At 35.3% G+C, this 7,097-nt stretch overlaps 1 long non-coding RNA gene across 2 annotated transcripts; it reads right to left on the bottom strand.

The window, feature by feature from the left end:
• Window positions 1-1,348: 1,348 nt before the first annotated feature.
• On the bottom strand, window positions 1,349-3,584 carry LOC114539206. 2 transcript variants are annotated; one of them, XR_003688858.1, is made up of 4 exons: window positions 3,548-3,584; window positions 3,315-3,419; window positions 2,848-2,954; window positions 2,548-2,640 (listed from the first exon to the last, which is right to left on the bottom strand). It is a non-coding gene; the product is annotated as an uncharacterized LOC114539206 (long non-coding RNA). The 2 variants fall into 2 exon arrangements; XR_003688859.1 differs by lacking the exons at window positions 2,548-2,640; window positions 2,848-2,954 and adding an exon at window positions 1,349-1,384.
• Window positions 3,585-7,097: the final 3,513 nt, after the last annotated feature.

The following is a 7,097-nucleotide window of genomic DNA, read 5'->3' as shown; positions in this document are numbered from 1 at the left end:
TACTGCAGGACAAATAACATTGTGTGAACTGTGCAGCATGCAATATGGAAAATAGGACGCTGAGGTATATTATATATTAGGTATCTAGAATCGTTTTTATGCAGCGGGAAGCAAGACAGTAGTTTGAATATTTGCAAATCCTGATAGATAAATGTCGTGGACTCACACATTTGTTATCGGCGTCTCCCCGACTCTCAAATAATAGTCGCCTGATAGGAGAGATACGTTACTGAGTTTGATTGCTATTGAGGGATAGCCGGGGGGGGGCGCTTTAAGAAGAACTGTTAAAAAGCTAGAGCAGTATAAGGATTATCACTAACCTATTTTCAGTTGATCATCTAACCATTCATACAGGACTTCAAACTAAAGGTGATTCCAAAAAACAACGTAGTTTCCACTCAGATCTTTTTCCATTGCAAATGCGCGCATCTCAGATTCGAGAGCCCCAGAAGTTCCTCTCGCGTCTGTCACATTGAAAACAAAATAAATTGTTTCAAACTCTTTTACGAGAACAGTTTAGAGAAAGAGGTCAGGACTATTGAATTTGTCTTGTTATACTCATAGCGACAGGAAATCCTCCATTACCTTTTCATTTCCTATATTTTCAACGGAAACTAACCTTAACTTCGAGACTCACCTTGTAATTCCAAATCAGGTTGTACGCTTTCAGATCTTGACTGAATCTGTAAAAAAGATCCGTTTAAATACCATTGCTTTTTCATCTTTCAAACGACTAGAACATTTTCCCATTTTCTTAATATGAACACTTACTTGTAATAAAACAACTGGATTTAAATTCTCACATCTTTCCTGGATTTGAATCCTATTTTTGTCCTCCAATGCGAGAGATATCCTTCAAGTTGATTCCTTGACGTTCCTCTCGCTTTTCCAGAGCTCTAACAGACAAGTATAGCACTTGAAATAACAGGCTTATACGTACATACAAGCATGCATTATGAAATTTTGGAACACGATTGTTGCCTTAAAACGTACTCTGCAAGCTTTACATTGTCACGAATTGATAAATGATCTTCTTTAGTCTCTGGTGGCTAAAGGAAAGATAAAAACTTTCCAACAAAATTGTTTCTTTACAAAAAGGTTTTACACTTCTGAATGAATTACCTTTTAATTATTTCGTCAGTGGGACAGTTTATGGATGAATGATGGAGTTTAGTTACCAAAGCAGTTGATACCACTTAGTCACTATTACATAATTGTTTATGAACCAAAACTTACGAACAGGAAATCTCGCATTTAAACTTTATTGTATATTTTAGACATTAAAAACTATAACTACTTTAATACGAACATTATTGTCACAAGTAATGCCATTGCTGTTGGATGACCAGTTGTCCAGAGAGCCACAAGATGTCCACTCAATTGCCTATATGCCAACAATAAAGATTATAAATTACTTATGGAGTATGCTTGTTAGTCTCAATTGAACTATTTACAGATGGCTAGTATATAGAGGATTATAAAATCACAAGTTTTAAGATGAATCTAAGAATGTTGCTAAAACTACAACTCAGGTGCTCCGGATGGAATCGAAGCTATACATCTGCAACAATTTGTTAATATATCACACTAATTCGGGTTTTAAAGGGTCTTAATTTCGAGTGGTATTGTTATACACACTTCAAATTCAAGCCAGGAACAGTTGATGGAAAAATGAGTCAACTATACGTTCTCAGTGACATGAGCATTGCACCGGCATCGCAAAAGCGATTCCTACCGGAGGATCTATAGTTGACTCATTTTTCCATCAACTGTTCCTGGCTTGAATTTGAAGTGTGTATAATACCTCTCGAAATTAAGACCCTTTAAAACCTCTTAAATATCAACTGAAATAATATGTACATTCATCACTGCTAAAAAAATGCAGAACGTTATAAATGACGTTTGTCAAAATCAGAAAATTCTCAATGGAGGAATGAATGAATAAAACGTACCTCGATTATCGCCTTCAGAACCATGCCAGCACCTTTCACAATTGTTGTCCACGGATGCTGAAATTGTTGAGGAACGAATTCAAAAGCACGATTGGTAAGAACCATTAGCGGGGCAATAGTAAAACATACATAAGCGAAGAAATGGTACAATTGGTACTATTTATTGCAGTTTTATCGTAAACCTACCTGAAACAATCGATAAATGCAATGACCCATTCCTAGACAAACAAATAACAGACTTCATGAGTTGCTCCCATGCATGGGTCAAGCTAGTGGACGTGGTAAACTTCACCAAAAATGTAAAGAGAGAAAAGCAATTTAATCAACTTTCAACGTCAGTCAAAGAGCCATAAACTACCAAGAAGGCAAGTTGAATGAAAACTTCTCAAATTTCTTTGTAGCATACCTGCAACTTTCTCCAGTAATTTCCCAAACTGTTCATCGTCTGTTGTCTCACTAAGAGGAATATGCAATAGTCGATTTATTATAACAGACCACATCAGTTGATTCAAAAAAAAAATTAGAAGCAATCACACCTTACTATTAGTTTAACATGAATGTCCAACTTCACCCCCCCATTATTTTGATATATTGCAAAGCAACCAGAACTTTACCTGTAAAGAGGACACAGAGCAAACGTCAGAAAATCAAGCAATCAACTTATACCTTAAACCCCAGTAGAACGATTCTAGAAGAAAAGTTTTCATGGTTAATCTATTTCTTGTGTTAATTAGAAAGGTAGTCCAAATTAGAAAGGCAATTGCTACAAATCACTTGCTGAGTTTTGCAAGGGTATTTCTCTTCCAAAACAAGGCTATATACATACAAGAGGGATGGAAAAATGAAATGTATGGGTTCAGCATAGATTATAGGCAACCAACACCGCAGATCTTACCACATTTATCGTGAGAATTCCCAACAAACTGCTTAGAAATTTTCACAGGATAACAGAGAGCTTTTGTTTATCTGTTCTTCTCGAATGTCATAGTTATCGTGCGTTGGCTATATAAAACAACAGAATTGGTTTCGATAAAATTACATCCTGTTAACATGCAAATTTCAAAGTTGGCTGAGTTTACGTATTTCGTTTCTTGCATCTATTTAGCTCGGAAATTTCGCCGCTATATTCTTAACGAAATACTCTATTTTAAATTTAAATATGTCCGGTCTGACCATGCATTTTGGCCGCTTAAAGGAAAGCCCTGTCTTTACCTGCATCAGAGCACACATGTCGACAGCGGCGTGAGTCACGGCTTCATTATTCCTCTTCAAAGCTTTCACAGTTTTCACACCAACCTTCTCACGCAAGTGAACTGGTTGAGTAAACAGCGTGTGTTGTGGTTAAAGATAAACGTTTCTCACCTAGTGAGCGTTGTGAAAGCGCGAAACCTGCTTTGGATCGAACCCAACTTCTCAAATCGTGAAACAGTGCTTCGAGATCTTTATCTCATATTTTGTTTTGGTCTCCTGCAAATAGACGAAACTTTTTAACTATTTTATGTATATATAGAACACCTGCGAAGGTAATAGCACTCAGAATATGTATATTTTAGGGTTGAACACTAAATAAATTTATTGGCAAAGATATACAATACCTTCGTGAGCAATGAGCATTGTGATGGCATTAATGATAAGTCTTTCTTTATTCTCCGACAAAAGTCCCTACAAAATATTTAAAATCGTTTGAAATATATATTGGAGTTTAAAAGACTGAATATTCCGGCCGTACTTCTGCCGGGAAAATTTCAAAACTACCATTTCATGGATTCGGACCCAGTCAACTCAGCAACCAGAGTTACCGCAGCCTAGTCCCTAGGCTTCATAACGTTCCTTATACGCGGCGAGGCGGGAACTGAGAGGCCTAGAACAAAATGTTTTGTATTTTGGCTAAAGTGGGGACTTTTTGTCCCCACTTTCTGTATTGAGGTCAGTTTACGATCTACGACGCGGTTAACTGGCCTTGTTCGACGTCGTTAGTCAAACATTTGCTTGAAATAAGCTACGGGATATTGATTATACTGCCAGGAGTCGAAATATTCATACAAACGTTTCAATGTCGCTCGCCGTCAACGCTATCGACTATCAAGTAAACTCGAGTCCGTACGTACATGTTTATGATTATAATAAACTTCAATCCACCAATTTAAATTATTCTCGCTTCCTTTATAACGGTTACTGTTGTAAATTGCAAACACCTACTTTAATAACAATTCTAATTTCAAGTTCACAACATTAAACGGGCCGTTACGATTAGAAAATATTTTGTGTTAGGCCTCTCGCGCGCGTTTCATTCGGTGACTTCACGGAAATATAAAAAACCCGCAATGAGAGGCCTGGCACTAATCTGGAGTTACGGCGGTTTTTAGGGAGTACTATTAGTGTTTTGTGTACATTTGTGCACAGAACAGTAGCAGGATAGGGTATTTTTATTAAAGCCATACTCTTTGCCTTTGGCTATACTGGATAAACCAGTTTAAATGTACCGTGTTGTTTGCAGACGTTTTAAACCCTGCTAAATATTTTCAATTAGCAGCCGAAATGGGCAAATGTTTTCATTTAACGTAACTATGCAGCCTAGCAATCGTTTAGTTTACACTAAAGGCTGCTTTCTACTTACGCGTTTTTTATACGCATGTACACATACGGAGAATTTTAATTGCTTTTAAATTTTTATTAATTAACATGCATCTAGGTCGATTTATTCACTTAGTTTTTTCAAAGGTAACATGTATAAGAATTTAGATTTTAATGTGCGTGTACGTGCGTATGAAAAACACGTGAGTGGAAAACAGCCTTAATCCAGATTTTGACAAAACATTAAAACTCAATAAAAAGGCAATAATATTCTCTACACAGGATTTCGTCTGCAGAAAAGTACAAGATAAGAAGTTGTCAACTTACGTCTTGGGTGACTGCATGAAGTAGACCGCAGTAGGAAATATTGCAGTTAAATCTGTACACAGCTTCGGTTAAATTTCCTGCAAGGAACCAGTCATAAGACAATATAAGCTTTTGGAGATATTTCAAAAATTTAAAGTGAAATAAAAAGAGAAATATTTCACCAGGAGACGCAGCGAGGAATTTAAATGACTGCTTTCTACTTCTTCGTCAACAACACTAAATTCATAATTACCCAGAGATTCATCTTCAGTATTCTCAATATCATTGGCAACTACAAACATATAAATATAGCATTATAGCAACATTTATGTCATTATTGTCATTAGGTGTTTCTTATAGGCCCTATAGCATTGTAATGTGGGGCTATCCTAAGTCCTATGTCACACAACATCATGAAGTCCTGGTTTTTGGGGTACTTTTTATACCTAACAACATGGGACTGATTTTCAGGGCCAAAAATATAACTTGACCTGATTTCATCATTTCTGTATGGATTTTGTCATAAAAGATCATAATTGAGGGTGACAAGAATTAAAAGTTGAAAAAATTTAAAACTGATGTTAACATACATGATTGGAGAACTGTACTGTATATGCTTTAATTACATGCAAATCAGTTTGTTATAGGTAAATAATCCTTACTTTCAAAGTCAGAGACCTTGCACAAGTACAAGTTGACTCGATTATAAGGCCTTCCAATTGCTTCCTTATATCTCTCAACTGTAAATGGCTGTGAAGTTTCTGGAATAGTGTTAACCAGACCAAAGTCTGGGTACATCAGAACACAATCAAAGTCACCAGAATCCCTCAGGTGTTTATTATGAGCCAACTGCTTGTCGATCCCTAAACTTTTCACTTTACAACTGGAATCATTTTTTTTTTCACATCGAGAGGTAGAAGAGAACCTTTTTTGACTTTTAGCTGCCTTGCTACTCCACATTCTACCAACCCAATATTTATCTATATAATTACAATTTCATAATAATCATAGATTGCATCATGTAAACTGATATGACAACTGTATAAATGCTAAACCAAATGCTATCTACCAAAATAATATTAAGTTTACTATTACTGCTAAGTTGTACTGCCAAATTTATCAATGTCTTATAACTTTAGAAAATATATGATGATAAGGAGGAACCCGTCATGTGTCAATCTCTAGTATAAGTGTGAAATGATAAACAAACCTTTACAATTTCTTCCTTCTTTTTTTTAATGATTTCGTTCTTTCATCTGATTTTCTTTTTTTCATTTCGTTAAAGGTTTGTTGACGTTGTTCTTGGTCTTTAGTTTCTCTGCTTGATCCTCTCTTCAGAAATTCTTCAAAAGTTAAAGTTTTTAAGCCACCACTTGCATTATTTGACATTTCCTTGGGCTTTGTAAGATTTCCGTCTTTTAATGCTGAGCCACAGGAATTGCAAAAATTTTCATTGCTGTTAACACATAGGTTTCCGCACGATGGACAAAACATCTATATATATATATATATATATATATATATATATATATATATATATATATGCAGTTAATAAATTAAATTTTTATAACTTTATTGACGCCTCATCATATTAATACAATGTAATATTAATTAATACAGTTTTGGTCAAATCAATTGGGAAGTACACAAAGCAGATAAAAATGTTTATATTTAAAAGAGATCATTCCCAAATTAAAACCAAAAAAACTTGCTTATATGCGCAAAACCTAATTCTAGTACAGTACATGATGGGGAATGTGTACCACGTATCATCCAATGTGAATTTATTATACAACTAATATACATACACATTTGCATAAAAATGGATGTTGTGATTTGTGCCAATTCTAAGTTCTGAGCACCACGGTACGCTGCGCAAATATATTTCCAAAAAGTATAAAAATGGAAGGAAATGCCCATAAAAATAACTTTTAATGGTTTTTTAAAATCAAAGCTTACCTTATTTGCAAATTTGATACAAGCCAGATTGGAAGAACCACGTGTTTGTCATGGCGCTAATTCTTGCACTCAGCGAAAATAGCCTTCCTTTTACTGACAGGGTATGTCTGTACCAGTCTGTACTTCCTTTTTCTCCGCGTTCAAGTTGTTAGTTTTGCGTCAGTGTTTTGAGTTTGCGTTCGTGTTTTGAATTTGCGTTCGTGTTTTGAATTTGCGTTCGTGTTTTGAATTTGCGTTTTTGTTTTGAATTTGCGTTCGTGCTTTCATGATTTGCGTTTATGTTTTTGAATTTCGTTTGTGTTTTTG

This window comes from Dendronephthya gigantea, unplaced genomic scaffold (genome assembly GCF_004324835.1).
Source record: "Dendronephthya gigantea isolate DGI-Jeju-01 unplaced genomic scaffold, DenGig_1.0 000196F, whole genome shotgun sequence".
NCBI lineage: Eukaryota > Metazoa > Cnidaria > Anthozoa > Malacalcyonacea > Nephtheidae > Dendronephthya > Dendronephthya gigantea.
This window is presented reverse-complemented; position numbering and strand designations above follow the sequence as displayed.